The following is a 21,552-nucleotide window of genomic DNA, read 5'->3' as shown; positions in this document are numbered from 1 at the left end:
CTGTGGCAAGTTTCTGCCTGGGCACCCATGCTTTCTCATACAACCTTTGAAATTTTAGGTGGAAGTTGCCGAGCCTCCTTTACTCTTGCATTCTTTGTGCCCACAGGCTTAACACCACATGGAAGCTGCTGGTTTACAGCATGTGCCGTCTGAAGCAGTGTCCTGGACTCCTTTGAGCCAAGGCTGGAGCCAGAGCAGCCAGGATATGAAGAGCAGTGTCCCGAGGCTGTGTAGGATAGCACAGCCCAGGGCTTGGCCCCTGAAACCATTATTTCCTGGTAGACCTCTGGGCTGCCCCAAAGACTTCTGAAATGCCTCCTAGTCTTTTTTTTCCCTCATTGTCTTGGATATTAGCACTTGGCTCCCTTTTAGTAATGCTAATCTCTCTAGCAAGTGATTGCTCTACAGCCTGCTTGGATTCTTTCTTTACCACAGGGTTAAGATGCACATTTTCTGAACTTATGCTCTACTTTCCTTTTAAATATAAGTACTAACTTCATCATTTATTTACTCCTATATCTGATAATATGCTGTTATAAGCAACCAGGCTACATCTTGAATGCTTTCCTGCTTAGAAATTTATTGTGCCAGAGCTGCATTGCAGCCGCCACGGCATCGCTAGGCTCCTCACTCCCAACAATGGCAGCTCCGAGCCTGAGCGGCGGCTGCGGCTCCAGGTGCAGCAAGGCAGTGGCACCCCGGGGCATGTAGGATCCCTGGAGCCAGGCCACCCAGCCATCAGCAGCATGCAGGGTAAACGCAAAGCACTGAAGTTGAATTTTGCAAATCCACCTTTCAAATCTACAGCAAGGTTTACTCTGAATCCCAATCCTACAGGAGTTCAAAACCCACAGATAGAGAGACTGAGATCACATAGCATTAAGTCATCAGGAAAACTGAAGATCTCCCCTTAACAACACTGGGATTTCACTGCAGAGGACTTGAAAGACCTTGGAGAAATTGGATGAGGAGCTTATGGTTCTGTCAACAAAATGGTTCACAAACCAAGTGGGCAAATAATGGCAGTTAAAAGAATTCGGTCAACAGTGAATGAAAAAGAACAAAAACAACCTCTTACGGATTTGGATGAAGTAATGTGGAGTAGTGATTGCCCTTACATTGTTCAGTTTTATGATGCATTCTTCAGAGAGGGTGACTGTTGGACCTGTATGGAACTCATGTCTATCTCGTTTGATAAGTTTTACAAATATGTGTATAGTGTATTAGATGATGTTATTCCAGAAGAAATTGTAGGCAAAATCACTTTAGCAGCTGTGAAAGCACTAAATCTCTTAAAAGAAAACTTGAAAATTATTCACAGAGACATCAAACCTTCCAAAATTCTTCTGGACAGAAGTGAAAATATTAAACTCTATGACTTTGGCATCAGTGGACAGCTTGTGGACTCTATTGCCAAGACAAAAGATGCTGGCTGTAGGCCATACATGGCACCCGAAAGAATAGACCCAAGTGCATCATGACAAGCATATGATGTCCGCTCTGATGTCTGGAGTTTGGGGATCACATTGTGTGAGTTGGCCATGGGCCAATTTCCTTATCCAAAGTGGAATAGTATATTTGATCAACTAACACAAGTCGTGAAAGGAGATCCTCCACAGCTGAGTAATTCTGAGGAAAGGGAATTCTCCCCAAGTTTCATCAACTTTGTCAACTTGTGCCTTACGAAGGATGAATCCAAAAGACCAAAGTATAAAGAGCTTCTGAAACATCTTTTTATTTTGATGTATGAAGAACGTACCGTTGAGGTTGCATGCTATGTTTGTAAAATCCTGGATCAAATGCCAGCTACTCCCAGCTTTTCCCATGTATGTCGATTGATATCACTGCTACATCAGACTCTAAAAAAAGGGCTGAGAGGAAGCAAAAGGTAAAGAATTTTCATCCCGTATCACAGTGTTTTTATTGCTCACCCAGACACCATGTGCAATGACATTGGTGTTCATTTTCATCATGTCTATATATTCCTGTCACCTAGAACGTGCATCCTGGTAATACTAGATTGATCACACAGTGTTAGCACTGGTCAGAGAGACCTCATCCTGCTCTTTTGTGATGAACATATTCATGAAATGTGGAAGTCAGTATGATCAAGTTGTTGACTGTGATTAGATCACATCTTAAATTCATTTATAGACTCCAAATCTGGAGATGTAGCTACTGGAATGGTGTTTTATCAGACTTCCAAATCCTGGAAGGACACAGTGATGGATGTACTATGTCTGAACATAGAGACTCGGGATTGAGTGAGAAGAGCTTGCACAGCCAACGAGACACATTGCCTTCTGGAGCAAGGAGACAAAGGAGGAATTTACTTTCTTCACCAAGTGCAATAGATTTACTGATGTGGTTGGTATTCTGTTGCTTTACAGTTACAGTTGATGTTTGGGGATCGATGTGCTCAGCCAAATTTCCTGTTTGAAATATCATGTTAAATTTGAATTTATCTTTACCAAAAACCATGTTGCGTTCAAAGAGGTGAACATTAAAATATTGAGACAGGACCGGATGTGTTCTTTTCTCCTTTACCAGTCCTACTTTGCATTGGGAAGACTCAGGAGTCTGCCACTTGTCAAAGAAGGAGCTGATCCTAAGAATTTTTCATTCTCAGAATTCGGTGTGCTGCCAACTTGATGTTCCACCTGCCACAAACCACCAGGACTGAAAGAAGAAAACAGTACAGAAGGCAAAGTTTACAGATGTTTTTAATTCTACTATTTTATCTGGAACAACTTGTAGCAGTTATATATTTCCCTTTGGTGCTAAGCCTGATACTTTAGCCATCATAACTCACTAACAGGGAGAAATAGCTAGTAGCAATGTGCCTTGATTGATTAGATAAAGATTTCTAGTAGGCAGCAAAAGACCAAATCTCGGTTGTTTCCTTCTTGCCATCACTGGTCCAGGTCTTCAGTTTCCGAATCTCTTTCCCTTCCCCTGTGGTCTGCTGTCGCTATGTGACTTTTGCTTAATCCAATATTTTGCCTTTTTTTATATCAAAAAACCTTTATAATTACCAGGGATGTTCCTTACCAAGGATTTTTAGCCCCAAATCTCTCATATGTGCTAGTGTTTAAAAGGCTAAGAATAGTGGGGCCCAGCCGATGTGGTAGGTGATAAAGAGGCATCTTTTCTAGAGACACATTGGACCAGATGAGGATCTGAAATGGCAGCCTTTACATTCATCACCAGCTAGAACCTCCTGTAGTACACCATTTCTTGGCATTGGAAGTCTACTGGAAAAAATACAAAAAGCAAAACAAACCCTCAGCACTGTTACAAGAGACCATTTAAGTATCTTGTGCTTCTTAACTTACCCATTAGCCAGGTTCTCATTAGATTTTGCTCGGGCCTCCCTGGCACTGAACCTTAAGGCTTTGTATGACAGTGAAGCAGCACTGTGAGTTGTTCAAGCACACTGGAATATAAAACAGCCATGGTCTGAGATGCAGGTGATGCCATTACAGAACCAAATCATGGCAGGTATTGCTGTGTCTCCTCTTAGAGTGACAGTCATAAATACTATCAAACAATAAAGGGAGAATGGTGCTGTTTAAAATCACATCCCTGTAAATTGCAGAATTCAAAAATGATTATCCCTTTGGTCTACTTGCCTTATTTCCTTATCTTCTCCCCCATGGCATCCTAAATTTTAGACTTCCCACTGTTCTGAAAGGAGACATTGCTTTATGTCTCCCTTTGACCACAGCAAGCTGTCATCCTCCATCTTTCCCGGGAACTCAAGAGGAATCTGTTTCTCTGCTGTCAACTTCCCATCTGGCTCAGCATAGGGTCACTTTGCCATTATGCAAATGGAGATAAAAGCAATTCTGAATGTCCAGGAGCGAATCTGACCATTCTATTGTGTGGATGACCACATAGAAAGGAAATTTTCATGTATTAATCATAGATTATTATAAACTATAAACTTAAGGGCAAGAAGTTTATTACAATGTATCTTTATTAAAACAAAAGGGTAAATAGTGTTCACAAACTGTGAAAATAGTGTAAGAACTGTACATTGTTAGCTCTGGTTATTTTTCTCTTGTACCAGAGAAAAATGTATAAAAATTATCAAAAAGGTAATGTGAAGGGATATTGCCTTATTTGTCTGTAAAAAATGGAGCTCAGTAACATAACTGCTTCTTGGAGCTTTGGAATATTTTATCCTGTATTCTTGTTTGAATTCCTCCTCTATTTCAGTTGTATACGTGGAATCAAAGTGTTTATGTAATAGTTCTGTCCTTTTGCCTGCGGGTCAGTTGTAATAAATCTAGGATGTGCTGATGAAAAAAAAAGAAAGAAAGAAATTTCTTGCACCAGGTACCCGAGGTTGACAATCTTAAGTTCAAACTTCCACAGTTCCCCAGGGCATGAACACAATGCATCTGAGTTCTTTGCTAGCATGTAACAAGGGTTACTTTTACTCTAGTTTCCAATAACTTTCTCATTTCCATCTGAGATCTCTTTAGCCTGTACTTTACTGTCCATATCTCTAAGGGCATTTTGGTCACAACCATTTAACCAGTCTCTAAGAAATTCCAAACTTTACTTCATTTTCCTGTCTTCTTCCGAACCCTCCAAACTCTTCCAATCTCTGCCCATTACCCAGTTCTAAAGTTGTTTCCACATTTTCAGGCATCTTTATGGTAAAACCCCACTCCTGGTAACAATTTTGTGTGTTAATGTGTTTGTTTTGCTCTAAAGGAATTCCTGAGACTGGGTAATTTATGAAGAAAAGAGATTTAATTGGCTTGTCATTGCACAGAGCTGTACAGGAAGTGTGGTGCCAGCATCCTTTTGGCTTTGGGTGAGGCCTCAGGGAGCCTTTACTTATGGTGGGAGGTAAAGTAGAAACAACATGTCACATAGTGAGAGTGGGAGCAAGAGACAGATGTAGGAGGTGCCACACACTTTTAAACAGTCGTATCTCACATGAACTCACAGCAAGAACTCACTCATTTTTGTGACAACAGCACCCAAACATTCATAAGGAATCTGCTCCCATGACCCTAACACCTCCCACCAGGCCCCACTTCTAACACTGGAGATTACATTTCAACATGAGAAATTGAGGGGACAAATATCCAAACCATCTCACATTTAAAAAAATAGACAGAATTGTATGATAAATCACAGTGTATTCATTATTGAGTTCAAGAATCACTCAGCAAAAACAATATAATCAATATTTACTTTTATCAGTACACCCATTCACTTTTCTTTTTCTTATATTTATTTTGAAGAAAATTCTACACATCACATTTCACTCATAAGTATTCAATACATTAAAAAATATAGCTCCCAATGGTATTATTTTAACAAACCACAGTATCACAATCATATGCAACATACTAATTATATTCTCAACATCCAGTGTTCAAATTTCCAATTAGCTCATAAATGACAGAAATAATTTTTTCCATTTTATTGGACTTTGGATACAAATGAAGATCACCACTAAGATTCCTTGATACGTTTTTAGTGTTTTTATTTAAATAACAATATTTCTTATTAAATAAATGATAAATATTTGTTGGTAGTTTATTCATTTTTTCTCTTTACATATGGTAAACATACTTTTTGTTGTATAATTCTATGAGTGTTGACAAATGCAAACAGGTGTAATCACAACCACAATCAAAATATGAAATAATTCCATCATCCCCCAAAAGTTCATTGTGCTGTATCCTTGTAGTCCAACCCTTCCTGAACCCTCATCCACTGGCATCCACTTATAATTTTTCCTTTTCCATAATGGCATTTCTATCATTTGAATGCTTGTGTCCCCACCAAAATTTATGTTGAAACATAATCTCCAATGAAACAGTATTAAGAGGTGATGCCTGTAGGAAGTGATTAGGCCATGATGGCTCTGCTTTCATGGGTTGGATTAGTGCCTTATGAAAAGGCCGTGGGCAACTAAGTAGGCCTTTTATTCCCCATCTGCTATGTGAGTACACGACATTCATCCCATCTGGGGGATTCAACAACGAGATGTCATCTTGGACATTGAGAGTAGCCTTCACCAGGCACTGAATCTGCTGGTGCCTTGATCTTGGATACCCAGCCTCCAGATTTGTAAGAAATACACTTCTATTATTAATAAATTACTCAGTCTGTGGTATTTTATTATAGCAGCCTGAACTGACTGAGCCAGAAATGGGTACTAATGACTCATGTATTTCTGTAACAAATATCTGAATATGTGGAAGTGGCTTTAGAACTGGTTAATGGTTAGAGGCTGCAGGAATTTAAAGGTAATGCTAGAAAAAGCCTGGATTGATGTCAATGGAGGATTAAGGGTGATTCTGTTGAGGGCTTAAAATAGGGTAGCTCTAGACAGAGCCTGAATCTTCTTAGAGATTATCTAAGTGGTTATGATAAGAATGTTGGTAGAAATATGGAAAGTAAAGGTCTTAGACAGAAAATAGGAATATCTTATTGGAAAATATTGAAAATTTTATTAGAAAAAGACCACCTTTATGACAAAGTGGCAAATAACTTGTCTGAATTGTTTCCATATCTTAGCACTTTGTGGAAAGCAGAATTTAAGAGTGATAAACTAGGATATTTGGTGGAAGAAATCTCCAAGCAAATTGTTTGAGGTGTGGCATGGCTTCTTTTGACTGCTTATAGTAGAATGTGAGAAAAGAGAAATTAAAAATGAAATTGGCTGAGCAAGATGTCTTATGCTTGTAATCCCAGTGTTTTTGAGGCCAAGCCAGAAGAAACACTTGAGGCCAGAAGTTCAAGACCAGCCTGGGCAACATGGTGAGACCCCATCTCTACAATTTTTTTTAAATAAGCCAGTCATGGTGGTATGTGCCTGTAGTCCTAGCCATGCAGGAGCATTAGGCAGAAGGATCATTTTAATGTAGGAGTTCAAAGCTGCAGCAGGCTATAATCATGCCACTGAATTCCAGCCTGGGTGACAGAGTAAGACTCTGTCTTAATAAATGAATGAATGAATGAGGCCAGGCAAGGTGGCTCATGCCTATAATCCCAGCACTTTGGGAGGCCAAGTTGGGTGGATCACCTGAGGTCAGGAGTTTAAGACCAGCCTGGCCAATATGGTGAAACCCTGTCTCTACTAAAAATACAAAAATTAACTGTGTGTGGTGGCATGCACCTGTAGTCCCAGCTACTCAGAGAAGCTGAGGCAGGAGAATCGCTTGAACCAGGGAGGTGGAGGTTTCAGTGAGCTGAGATCGTGCCACTGCACTCCAGCATGGGTGACAGAGCGAGACCTTATCTCAAAACAAACAAACAAACAAAATAAATGAATGAATAGATAAATAAAAATAAATTTATAATCAAAAGGGAAGTAGAACTTAAAGATTTTATAAAATTTTCAGCCTAGCCATTTAAAGAATATAAAGCATATTCGGGAGAGAATACCTAGGGTGTGGCCAAGCAAATATTTGATAAGGAGGTTAGTATGGACATAAGGAAGTCAGATGTTGTTTATCAAGAATGAAAGAATGACACTGACAACATTTTAGAGATCTTCAAGGCTACCATGCCCATCACAGGCCCCGAGTGCCAAGGCCTTGAGGATATAACAGGTTCAAAGAAAGGACCCAAATGACTTGTGGAACCATGGGGCTCATTGCCCAGTGCCATCGCAAGTTTCTGCTCCTTGCATTTGGGCACAGCACTCCCTGGCTACCCCAAATGTGGTTCAAGAGGACTCAGGTGTGGCTCTGGCCACCCCTTCAAAAAGTACAAGTAGTAAATCTTGGCAATGTCTATGTGGCGTCATCTTTGCAGGCATGCAGTGTGCAAGAGCTGTGGAGGCATGGCTACCTTCACCTAGATTTCAAAAGATTCTTAGGATAAAACCTCAGGGCCCAGATAGATAAGTGCCACAGGGGTGAGGCCACCTCAGAGAGCCTCCATTAAGGCAATGCCTTGTCTACAATGTGGGTGGGACCATTGCAGAGAGTCTCCACTTAGAGGAATGCCAAGAGGTGTGGAATTGAGGCTAATGAAGAGATCCCCTACTAGGGCAATTCCAAGCAGAGCTGTGAGGGTAAGGCTGCCTCCAAGACCCCAGAATAGACAGCCTCCAGCATGAAACATCAACCTAGGAGAGCTGAAAGTACCTGACTCCAAACCTTGAGAGCTGCTTTGTGGGTTATCCACAGCAAAGTCATGGGGTCAGGGTTGTCTGGAGCCTTAGAGGCCCAAACCCTACCCCAGTGTATCTGGAATGCAGGATATAGAGTCAGAAAAGGTTATTCTCAAGCCCCAAGGTTTAATGTTATGTGCCTTGTTGGGTTTTGGACTTACTTGGGACATGTTACCCTTTTCTTCTTGCCTATTTCTCCCTTTTGGAATGGGAATGTCTATCCTATGCTGGTCCCACCATTGTAGTTCAGAATACACAACTTGTTTGATTTCACAGCTGGAGGGGTAATTTTCCTCAGGACGAATGATACATTGAATCTCACCCATATTTGATCTAGATGAGACTCTTGACTTAGACTTTAAAGATGATACTGGAATGAATTAAGATGTTTTGGGCTATTAAGATACAAATATCACACATATTTTACATGTGAGAAGGACATGAATTTGGGGTGGGCCAGGAGCAGAATGCTGTAGTTTGGATGTTTGTATCCTCTCCAAAATTCATGTTGATACTTGATCCCCCAGTGTAACAGTATTAAGAGGTGAGGCCTTAGGAGGTTATTTGGTCATAAGGACTCTGCTCTCATGGTTATAATTAGTGCTGTATAAAAGCACTGGAAAGAACTAGCTCAGCCTTTTTATTCCCCTTCTGTTCCTTTTGTCATATGAGGATACAGTATTATTCCCCTCTGAAGAATGCAGCATAGTACCATCTTGCAAGCAGAGACCAAGCTCTCAACAGAGACCAAACCTGCCAACATCTTCATCTTGAACTTCTAGCCTCTAGAATTATGAGAAATAATTTTAAGTTCTATATAAATTAGCTGGTTTCAGATATTTTGTTGTAACAGCAGGAATAAACTAAGACAGGCATATAATATGCCATCAAATAGTATGTAGCTTTTTGAGTCTTACCTTTTTCTTCTAATACTCATCATGTTGCATGTATCAATTCACTTTTATTACTGAGTAGCATTACACATTGTATAAATGTTCCATAGTTTGTTTATTCATTCAACAGCTGATAGACATTTAGTTGCTTCCAGTTTTTGGCAATTAGGAATACAGCTACTATAAACACTTTTATACAGGGTTTTTTTTTTGTACTTACATAGTTTTTAGTTATCTGGGCAATAATCTAAGAGTGTGATTGCTGTATTATATTGTAAGTGGATGTTTAATCTTACATGAAACTAAAACTGTTTTTCCAAGATTGTTATACCATTTTGTATAACCAACAATAATCCCAGTTATGCCACATTCTCAACAGCACCACGTTTGTCAGTTCTTTTAATGTTAAATTTTTAAAATTTAGTTACAAAATTTAAGTTTCAATTTTGAGTTTTAATATGTGTTTAGTAGTATCTCATCATCATTTTAATTTGCACTTTACTGATGACTAATATATTGAGCATATTTTTATGTGCCTCTTTGCTACCTGTATAATTTTTGGTTAACTGTTCAAGACTTTTGCCTGTTTTCAAATGGAGTTGTTTCCTTATAACTGAATTTCAAGAGTTGTTCACATATGCTGAATAAAAGGCTTTTTTGACAGATGTGTGATTTTCAATGATTTCACTGAAGTCTATGGCTTAGTTTCTTATTCTATTAACCATGTATTTCACAGAGAAGAAATGTATTGTTTTTCTTTTGAAAAGTTTGAGAAAGTCTAATTTATCATTTTTTCTTATGGGTCATTCTTTTGGTGTCATTTCTTTTTTTTTTTTTTTTTTTTTTAAACTAATTTTTTGTTTTAAGAAAATGCTTGAATATATACTTACATTTTCATCTTTATATCAACACTGTCATAAAATATAATTATATGTTTCAACTTTATATGCATGTTTATTTGTTTAATATGTCTTAGGAAAATGTTCATGTTCACTTAAGTAGCAAAAGATCTTTTTTTTTTTTTTTTTTTCTTTTATTATTATTATTATTATTATCATTATTATACTTTAGGTTTTATGGTACATGTGCGCAATGTGCAGGTAAGTTACATATGTATACATGTGCCATGCTGGTGCGCTGCACCCACCAACTTGTCATCTAGCATTAGGTATATCTCCCAATGCTATCCCTCCCCCCTCCCCCCACCCCACAACAGTCCCCGAAGTGTGATGTTCCCCTTCCTGTGTCCATGTGTTCTCATTGTTCAATTCCCACCTATGAGTGAGAATATGCGGTGTTTGGTTTTTTGTTCTTGCGATAGTTTACTGAGAATGATGATTTCCAGTTTCATCCATGTCCCTACAAAGGACGTGAACTCATCATTTTTTATGGCTGCATAGTATTCCATGGTGTATATGTGCCACATTTTCTTAATCCAGTCTATCATTGTTGGACATTTGGGTTGGTTCCAAGTCTTTGCTATTGTGAATAATGCAGCAATAAACATACGTGTGCATGTGTCTTTATAGCAGCATGATTTATAGTCCTTTGGGTATATACCCAGTAATGGGATGGCTGGGTCGAATGGAATTTCTAGTTCTAGATCCCTGAGGAATCACCACACTGACTTCCACAAGGGTTGAACTAGTTTACACTCCCACCAACAGTGTAAAAGTGTTCCTATTTCTCCACATCCTCTCCAGCACCTGTTGTTTCCTGACTTTTTAATGATTGCCATTCTAACTGGTGTGAGATGGTATCTCATTGTGGTTTTGATTTGCATTTCTCTGATGGCCAGTGATGGTGAGCATTTTTTCATGTGTTTTTTGGCTGCATAAATGTCTTCTTTTGAGAAGTGTCTGTTCATGTCCTTCGCCCACTTTTTGATGGGGTTGTTTGTTTTTTTCTTGTAAATTTGTTGGAGTTCATTGTAGATTCTGGATATTAGCCCTTTGTCAGACTAAGGAATATTTGCTTAATGCAAGGCCAAAAGTTTTTTCTCTCATATATTCTTTTAGAATTTTTGTACTTTTCAGGGTTACATTTAGATTTATAATATACTTTGAGTTAATTAGTTATGAAGTGTAAATTATGAGCAGACTTTCATTTATCTGTTTGCATACAGATGTCCAGTAGTTTCAGCAATCTTTATTGAAAAGACAATCCTTTCTTCATTAAGTTGCATTGAGTTGCCTTTGCAACTTAATAAAAATCAATTGACTAATCCAAAATATACAGATAAAATAGAAAATTACTCATCATACCAGGAATATAGGAGGTCAAAACTTAAAATCACAAAATGAAATAAAAAAGACATTCACCAGATGCCAAAACTGACATGACACAGGAATTGAAATGATCTGCAATGGTTTTAAAACAGGTATCACAAAGATGCTTTTATCAGAAATTTCAAATTCTCTTGAAATAAATGAAAAAATAAAAGAAGTAAAAAATTACAATGTGGTAAAAAGGAATTAAATATAAATTATAGACTGAAAATTAAAGTTACAAAAATAGAAAATTTACTAGCTAAATTCAATGCTAGAATGGATACAACAGTGTAGAATCAGTGAACTAGAGGATAGTTCAAGAGGTTTTACCTAACTGAAACAACAAAGAAAAAGTAGGCTGAAAAGAATAAGTGAGTCTCAAAGACCTGGGAGACAATGATAAATTTGACATTTATATCATTGGAGTTTTAGAAAGATGGGAAAATAAGTGTGGGTTTAAAAGAGTACTTGAAATTTGACAAAAGACACGAACATATAGATTCAAGATGCTCAATGTAAACTAAACAAGATTAACCCAAAGAAATCCACACCAAGACACATCATAATCAGACTTTTAAAAACTAAAGAAAAAAATTGAATACAGAGAAAAATGATGCATAGAAGAATACCAATATAAAAAACTGAATTTCTCAACTGAAATCATATAGGCCAAAAGGAAGTGGCACAGCATTTTCAAGTACTGAAATTAGAGAATGGTTAACTCAAAATTTTATATTCAGCAAAATATCCTCCAAGAATGAATGGAAAATAGAGTTTCTCAGGCAAAAAGATTAAAAGAATTTGTCATAAGTAAACCTACCCCTAAAGAATAGCTACAGAAAGTTCACTTAACAGAAGAAAAAAGAAACAATAGAAGCAGAAGCCTTGGAATCTCCAAAAGAAAACAAGAATATAGAATTGAGTAACGATAAGGATAAAAATATAATACGTCTTTTTTTCATGTGGTTTCTGAATCATGTTTGACAGGTTGAAGCAAAAATTATAGCACCATCTGATATGGTGGTCAACGTGTGTAGAAGAAATATGTCCAAGACAACTACATTTAAAAAGCGGGCAGGGTAAAGGGCGGTAAGTTGAAGTAGGGTTTCAATACTTAATTTGAAGCTGTTTAATGTTGGTAGTAGTTTGTAGTATCACAGTAGACTGTGGTAAGTTGCATAAACACACACACTAACGCATGAGGACTAAACTCTTATATTTTTATCTAATTTCTACCTAAGGGATTTGGGGAGCCATGCCCTACAAATAATAAATTCTAATCAGATGAGTTTTATTTAACCTTATATATCATGATTTACTTTCCAAACTGACTCTGGCATAACATTACAAGACAAAGAAGAAAATAAAAATATTTTATCTCCAAACATGTTTCTTTGCCATATTTTGAAATGGCCCTGCAAAGCTGTTCTTTGTAGGGGAAAATTTGCATCTGTAAAGCATCTCTATTAACATAGCTAGATCTTTTTCTTCCAGACCCTCCTAAACCTAAAGAGATTAACTAAGATCTGGATAGGAAACCTTTATTACCTATTGCCTCTAAGGGCAGCCACTATAAGACTTTAAAGAACTCTGGTCTCCACAATCTTTATCTTAACCTGAACATTCCCTTTCTATCTATCCCAAGTCTTTAGATAAACTCAACTAATTGTCAATCAGAAAATGTTTAAATTCACCTATAGCCTGGAAGCCTCTGCTTTGAGTTGTTCCACCTTTTGGGACCAAACCAATATATTTCTTAAATGTATTTGATTGAGGTCTCATGCCTCTATAAAATGTATAAAACCAAGCTGCACCCCAACCACATTGGGCACATGTTCTCAGGACCTCCTGAGGGCTGTGTCAGGGGCCATGGTCACTCATATTTGGCTCAGAATAAATCTCTTCAAATATGTTACAGAGTTCGACCCTTTTCCCCTTTTCTTCGATCCACATGTGTATGGAGATATATATATATGAATTAAAACTATAAAAAGAAGGATATTAAAGATAGTATAAGTAAATAAAAATGGAATTCTAAAAATATTCAAGAAATTATCAGAATGACAAGAAAAGGAAAACAGAAGAATGAGAAACAGAACAAACAACAAATAATAAAATGGTAGACTTAAGCCTTAACTAACAAAAATTACTTCAAGAGCAAATGGTCTAAATATGCCAATTAAAGGCAGAAGTTGACAGAGTGGATTAAAAAATAAAACAAGCCCAATAATATGCTGTCTACAAATAACATTTCAAATGTAATGATTGAAAGTAAGCCAGCACACGATGTACACATGTAACATACATGCACATGTACTCCCTGAATCTAACACTAAAAAAATACAAAAAAAATGGTCATGAGAAAATATGCCATGTGAACACTAATAAAAATAAAATGGGCCAGTAGATATAAAACAATTGAAATAATTTTGAGTACATTATCTGCTCACAGTAGAATCAAGCTAGAAATCAATAATAGAAAGATAATAGAAAAATCTCCAAACATTTATAAATTAAATAATGTACTTTTAAATAATTCATGTGTAAGTCTCAAAGAAATATTTTTTAAAAGTACAAAAACCTAAATTAAAATGAAAACATATCAAAATCCATGGAATGCAGCTATAGCAGGACTGAGAAAAATTTATAGCAATGAATACTTAAATTAGAAAAGGGAGGCCAGGTGCGGTGGCTCATGCCTGGAATCCCAGCACTTTGGGAGGCCTAAATTAGGAAGCATAACTTTTTCAACAAACGATGCTGGAGCAATTAGACACCCACAGGCAAGAAAAATTGGCAAAGACCCAAATTTCCCTCATAAGTCACTTGACAGATAAAGGTAAACCTCTACAGGGGAGTACCACTCAGCAATAAAAAGAAATGTGCTGTTAATACATGCAGCAACTTGGATGGATCTAAACAATTTTATGCTCAGGGAAAAAAGCCATACGCCAAATGCTACAGTAATGTAACACATGTTATCAATTAATCGATTGACTTTGTTGAGTTTTTAAAAACCCAGATTTCAGTTTTGTCAATTTTCTCCATTTAAAAAAAAAATATTTCGTTGGTTGTTCTCTTATTCGCTTTATTATTTTCTTTCCTTTTGCTCACTTTAGGTTTTTTTTTCTTTTTTTTCCCTCTAGTTTCTTAAGGTGGAGGCTGAGATAATTGATCTCAGTCTTTTCTTGCTTTCTGAAATAGTCTATAAATTTTCTCTAAATATTGGTTTAGTGGCATCCCACACAGTTTGAGATGTATTTTAATTTTCATTCAGTAAGAATACTTTCTAATTTTTCTTTTGATTTCTTCCTTGACCTGTGTGTTTTTAATTTACTCATTGATATTATGTTTAGTTGACAAATCGTAATTGTATACATGTATTGAGTACAATATGATGTTTTGTTATGTGTATATAACATAGAATGATTAAATCTGGCTAGTTAACATTTCTATCACTCCCTTCATTTAATTTTTATGGTGAGGCATTTGAAATGTACTCTGTTAGTTATTTTGAAATATAATCATATATCACATAATGATTTTTTGGTTAACAATGAAGTGCATGTATGATGGTGGCTTCATAAAATTATATTATAGTATTTTAACTTAACCTTTTCTATGTTTAGATATGTTTAGATACACAAATACTTATCATGATGTTACAATTGCCTACTAGTAATCAGTATAGTCACAATGTGTACAGCTTTCTAGCCTAGGAGCAATAGGCTATTTTATATAGCCTAGGTGCATAGTAGGCTATACCAAGTAGATTTGTGTGAGTACACTCTATGATGTTCACATAATGACAAAATCACCTAATGACATATTTCTCAGAAAGTATCCCTGTAATTAAGTGATGCATGACTGTATACATTATTATTGATTATGATCACCCTGCTGTGTAATAGATCTCAAAACATATTCCTCCTGTCTTTCTGCAACTTTGTACCCTTTGACCAAGAAGTCCTCATTCCCTCCATCACTCCCCTTCCAGACTCTGGTAAATATCATTCCACTCTCTACTTTTATGAGTTCAATTTTACAGAAATCACATATAAATGAGATTATGTGGTATTTGTTTTTCTGTGCCTAGCTTATTTTACTTAGCATAATGTCCTCCAGGCTCGTCCACACAAACACAAATGACAGAATTCCCTTAATTTTCAAAGGCCAAAAAGTATTACATTGTGTATATATACACCACATTTTCTTTATTCATTTTATCCACTGATGGACACTTAGGTTGCATCTATATATTGGCTATTATGGATAATGCTGTAATACGCATAGAAGTGCAGCAACACTTTTGAATTACAGATTTCAATTCCTTTGGATATACACACAGAAGTGGGATTCCCGGATCATATGGTAGTTCTATTTTTAGTTTTTTGAGAAAACTCCATACTGTTTTCCATAATCATTTTACTAATTTACATTCCTACCAACAGTGTACAAGAATTTTCTTTCCTCTGTATCCTTGCCATGTTTATCTTTCATTTTTTTTGTAGAAAGCCATTCTAACATGTGTGAGACTATCTCATTATAATTTTAATTTGCATTTATCCTAGTGATTAGTGATGCTTATCTCCAGCATCCGTTGTTTCCTCACTTTTTAAAGATGCCCATTCTAACTGGTGTGAGATGGTATCTCATTGTGGTTTTGATTTGCATTTCTCTGATGACCAGTGATAATGAGCATTTTTTCATGTGTCTGTTGGCTGCATAAATGTCTTCTTTTCAGAAGTGTCTGTTCAGGTACTTTGCCCACTTTTTGATGAGGTTGTTTGTTTTTTCTTGTAAATTTGATTCAGTTCTTTGTAGATTCTGGATATTAACCCTTTGTCAGATGAGTAGATTGCAAAAATTTTCTCCCATTCTGTAGGTTGCCTGTTCACTCTGATGGTAGTTTCTTTTGCTGTGCAGAAGCTCTTGAGTTTATTTAGATCTCATTTGTCTTTTTTGGCTTTTGTTGCTATTGCTTTTGGTGTTTTAGTCATGAATCCCTTGCCCATGCCTATGTCCTGAATGGTATTGCCTAGGTTTTCTCCTAGGGTTTTTATGGTTTTAGGTCTAACATTGAAGTCTTTAATCCACCTTGAATTAATTTTTGTATAAGGTGTAAGGAAGGGATCCAGTTTCAGCTTTCTATATATGGCTAGCCAGTTTTCCCAGCACCATTTATTAAATAGGAAATCCTTTCCCCATTTCTTGTTTCTGTCAGGTTTGTCAAAGATCAGACTGTTATAGATGTGTGGTGTTATTTCTGAGGCTTCTGTTCTGTTCCATTGGTCTATATCTCTGTATTGGTTCCAGTACCATGCTGTTTTGGTTACTGTAGGCTTGTAGTATAGTTTGAAGTCAGGTAGCGTGATGCCTCCAGCTTTGTTCTTTTGGCTTAGGATTGTCTTGGCAATGTAGGCTCTTTTTTGGTTCCTTATGAACTTTAAAGTAGTTTTTTCCAATTCTGTGAAGAAAGTCATTGATATCTTGATGGGGATCGCACTGAATCTATAAATTACCTTGGGCAGTATGGCCATTTTCACGATATTGATTCTTCCTATCCATGAACAAGGAATGTTCTTCCATTTGTTTGTGTCCTCTTTTATTTCATTGAGTAGTGATTTGTAGTTCTCCTTGAAGAGGCCCTTCACATCCCTTGTAAGTTGGATTCCTAGGTATTTTATTCTCTTTATAGCAATTGTGAATGGGAGTTGCTCTCTGTTTGTCTGTTTTTGGTGTATAGGTATGCTTTTGATTTTTGCACATTGATTTTGTATCCTGAGACTTTGCTGAAGTTGCTTATCAGCTTAAGGAGATTTTGGGCTGAGATGATGGGGTTTTCTGAATATACAATCATGTCATCTACAAACAGACACAATTTGACTTCCTCTTTTCCTAATTGAATACCCTTTATTTCTTTCTCTTGCCTGTTTGCTCTGGCCAGAACTTCCAACACTATATTGAATAGGAGTGGTGAGAGAGGGCATCCCTCTCTTTTGCCAGTTTTCAAAGAAAATGCTTCCAGTTTTTGCCCATTCAGTATGATATTGGCTGTGGGTTTGTCATAAATAGCTTTTATTATTTTGAGATATGTTCCATCAATGCCTTGTTTACTGAGAGTTTTTAGCATGAAGGGCTGTTGAATTTTGTTGAAGGCCTTTTCTGCATCTATTGAGATAATCATGTGGTTTTTGTCTTTGGTTCTGTTTATATGCTGGATTACATTTATTGATTTGTGTATATTGAACCAGCTTTGCATCCCAGGGATGACACCGACTTGATTATGGTGGATAAGCTTTTTGATGTGCTGCTAGATTCTGTTTGCCAGTATTTTATTGAGGATTTTTGCATCGATGTTCATCAGGGATATTGGTCTAAAATTCTCTTTTTTTGTTGTGTCTCTGCCAGGCTTTGGTATCAGGATGATGCTGGCCCTCATAAAATGAGTTAGGGAGAACTCCCTTTTTTTCTATTGATTGGAATACTTTCAGAAGCAATGGTACCAGCTCCTCTTTGTACCTCTGGTAGAATTCGGCTGTGAATCAGTCTGGTCCTGGACTTTTTTTTTATTGGTAGGCAGTTAATTATTGCCTCAATTTCAGAGCCTGTTATTGATCTATTCAGAGATTCATCTTCTTCCTGGTTTAGTCTTGGGAGGGTGTATGCCTCCAGGAATTTATCCGTTTCTTCTAGATTTTCTAGTTTATTTATGTAGAGGTGTTTATCATATTCTCGGATGGTAGTTTGTATTTCTGTGGGATCAGTGGTAAAATCCCCTTTATCATTTTTTATTGCATCTATTTGATTCTTCTCTCTTTTCTTCTTTATTAGTCTTGCTAGCAGTCTATCTATTTTGTTGATCTTTTCAAAAAAGCTGCTCCTGGACTCATTGATTTTTTGAAGGTTTTTTTAAATCTCCTTCAGTTCTGCTCTGATCTTAACTATTTCTTGCCTTCTGCTAGCTTTTGAATTTGTTTGCTCTTGTTTCTCTAGTTATTTTAATTGTGATGTTAGGGTATCGATTTTAGATATTTCCTGCCTTCTCTTATGGACACTTAGTGCTATAAATTTCCTTCTACACACTGCTTTGACTGTGTCCCAGAGATTCTGGTACATTGTGTCTTTCTTCTCATTGGTTTCAAAGAACATTTTTATTTCTGCCTTCATTTCGTTATTTACCCAGTAGTCATTCAGGAGCAAGTTGTTCGGTTCCCACGTAGTTGTGTGATTTTGAGTGAGTTTCCTAATCCTGAGTTCTAATTTGATTGCACTGTGGTCTGAAAGACAGTTTGTTGTGATTTCTGTTCTTTTACATTTGCCGAGGAGTGCTTTATTTCCAATTTTGTGGTCAATTTTAGAATAAATGCGATGTGGTGCTGACAAGAATTTATATTCTATTGCTTTGGGGTGGAGAGTTCTATAGATGTCTTTCAGGTCTGCTTGGTGCAGAGCTGAGTTCAGTTCGTGGTTATCCTTGTTAACCTTCTGTCTCACTGATCTGTCTAATATTGACAGTGGGGTGTTAAAGTCTCCCATTATTATTGTGCGGGAGTCTAAGTCTCTTTCTATGTCTCTAAGGACTTGCTGTATGAATCTGGGTGCCTCTGTATTGGGTGCATATATATTTAGGATAGTTAGCTCTTCTTGTTGAATTGATCCCTTTACCATTATGTAATGACCTTCTTTGTCTCTTTTGATGTTTGTTGGTTTAAAGTCTGTTTTTTTCAGAGACTAGGATTGCAACCCCTGCTTTTTTTTGCTTTCCATTTGCTTGGTAGGTCTTCCTCCATCCCTTTATTTTGAGCCTATGTGTGTCTCTGCACATGAGATGGGTCTCCTGAATACAGCACACTGATGGATCTTGACTCTTTATCCAATTTGCCAGTCTGTGCCTTTTAATTGGGGTATTCATCCCATTTACATTTAAGGTTAATATTGTTATGTGTTAATTTGATCCTTTTATTATGATGTTGGCTGGTTATTTTGCCCTTTAGTTGATGCAGTTTCTTCCTAGCATGTTTCTTTACAATTTGGCATGTTTTTGCAGTGGCTGGTACTGGTTGTTCCTTTCCATCTTTAGTGTTTCCTTCAGGAGCTCCTGTAAGGCAGGCCTGGTGGTGAGAAAATCTCTAAGTATTTGCTTGTCTGTAATGGATTTTATTTATTCTTTACTTATGAAGCTTAGTTTGGCTGGATATGAAATTCTGGTTTGAAAATTCCTTTCTTTAAGAATTTTTGATATTGGCCCCCACTCTCTACTGGCTTGTAGAGTTTCTGCTGAGAGATCCACTGTTAGTCTGATGAGCTTCCCTTTGTGGGTAACCCCACCTTTCTCTCTGGCTGCCCTTAACATTTTTTCCTTCATTTCAATGTTGGTGAATCTGACAATTAGGTGTCTTGGGGTTGCTTTTCTCGAGGAGTATCTTAGTGGTGTTCTCTGTATTTCCTGAATTTGAATGTTGGCCTGCCTTGCTAGGTTGGGGCAGTTCTCCTGGATAATATCCTGAAGAGTGTTTTCCAACTTGGTTCCATTCTCCCCATAACTTTCAGGTACACCAATCAAATGTAGATTTGGTCTTTACACATAGTCCCATATTTCTTGGAGGCTTTGTTCATTTCTTTTTACTCTTTTTTCTCTAAACTTCTCTTCTCACTTTATTTCATTAATTTGATCTTCAATCACTGATACCCTGTCTTCCACTTGCTCGAATCACCTATTGAAGCTTGTCCATGTACCACATAGTGCTCGTGCCATGGTTTTCAGCTCCATCAGTCATTTAAGGTCTTCTCTACACTGTTTATTCTAGTTAGTCATTCTTCTAATCTTTTTTCAAGGTTTTTAACTTCCTTGCGATGGGTTCGAACAATGTACTTTAGCTTGGAGACATTTGTTATTATCGACCTTCTGAAGCTTACTTCTGTTAACTCATCGTTTTCCATCCAGCTTTGTTTTGTTGCTGTCGAGGAGCTGTGATCCTTTTCAGGAGAAGAGGCACTCTAGTTTTTAGAATTTTCAGCTTTTCTGCTCTGTTTTCTCCCTATCTTTGTGTTTTTATCTACCTTTGGTCTTTGATGTTGCTGACCTACAGATAGGGTTTTGGTGTGGATAGTCTTTTTCTTTTTTTTTTTTTTATTATTATTATTATACTTTAGGTTTTATGGTACATGTGCGCAATGTGCAGGTAAGTTACATATGTATACATGTGCCATGCTAGTGCGCTGCACCCACCAACTCGTCATCTAGCATTAGGTATATCTCTCAATGCTATCCCTCCCCCCTCCCCCCACCCCACAACAGTCCCTGAAGTGTGATGTTCCCCTTCCTGTGTCCATGTGTTCTCATTGTTCAATTCCCACCTATGAGTGAGAATATGCGGTGTTTGGTTTTTTGTTCTTGTGATAGTTTACTGAGAATGATGATTTCCAATTTCATCCATGTCCCTACAAAGGACATGAACTCATCATTTTTTATGGCTGCATAGTATTCCATGGTGTATATGTGCCACATTTTCTTAATCCAGTCTATCATTGTTGGACATTTGGGTTGGTTCCAAGTCTTTGCTATTGTGAATAATGCGGCAATAAACATACGTGTGCATGTGTCTTTATAGCAGCATGATTTATAGTCCTTTGGGTATATACCCAGTAATGGGATGGCTGGGTCGAATGGAATTTCTAGTTCTAGATCCCTGAGGAATCGCCACACTGACTTCCACAAGGGTTGAACTAGTTTACAATCCCACCAACAGTGTAAAAGTGTTCCTATTTCTCCACATCCTCTCCAGCACCTGTTGTTTCCTGACTTTTTAATGATTGCCATTCTGTTGATGCTATTCCTTTCTCTTTGTTGGTTTTCCTTCTAACAGTCAGGTCCCTCAGCTGCAGGTCTGTTGGAGTTTGCTGGAGGTCCACTCCAGACCCCGTTTGCCTGGGTATCACCAGTGGAAGCTGTAGAATAGCAAATATTGCAGAACAGCAAATATCGCTGCCTGATCCTTCCTCTGGAAGCTTCGTCCCAGAGAGGCACCCACCTGTATTAGGTGTCAGTCGGCTCCTACTCAGAGTGTCTCCCAGTTAGGCTACACGGGGTTCAGAGACCCACTTGAGGAGGCAGTCTGTCCATTCTCAGAGCTCAAACACCATACTGGGAAAACCACTGCTTTCTTCAGAGCTGTCAGACTGGGACATTTAAGTCCGCAGAAGTTTCTGCTGCCTTTTGTTCAGCTATGCCCTG

General features: G+C 37.4%; 1 pseudogene; it reads left to right on the top strand.

Moving 5' to 3' along the window:
* Positions 1-639: 639 nt before the first annotated feature.
* LOC100439703 (dual specificity mitogen-activated protein kinase kinase 4-like) lies at positions 640-1,839 on the top strand (annotated as a pseudogene).
* Positions 1,840-21,552: the final 19,713 nt, after the last annotated feature.

This window comes from Pongo abelii, chromosome X, assembly GCF_028885655.2.
Source record: "Pongo abelii isolate AG06213 chromosome X, NHGRI_mPonAbe1-v2.0_pri, whole genome shotgun sequence".
NCBI lineage: Eukaryota > Metazoa > Chordata > Mammalia > Primates > Hominidae > Pongo > Pongo abelii.
This window is presented reverse-complemented; position numbering and strand designations above follow the sequence as displayed.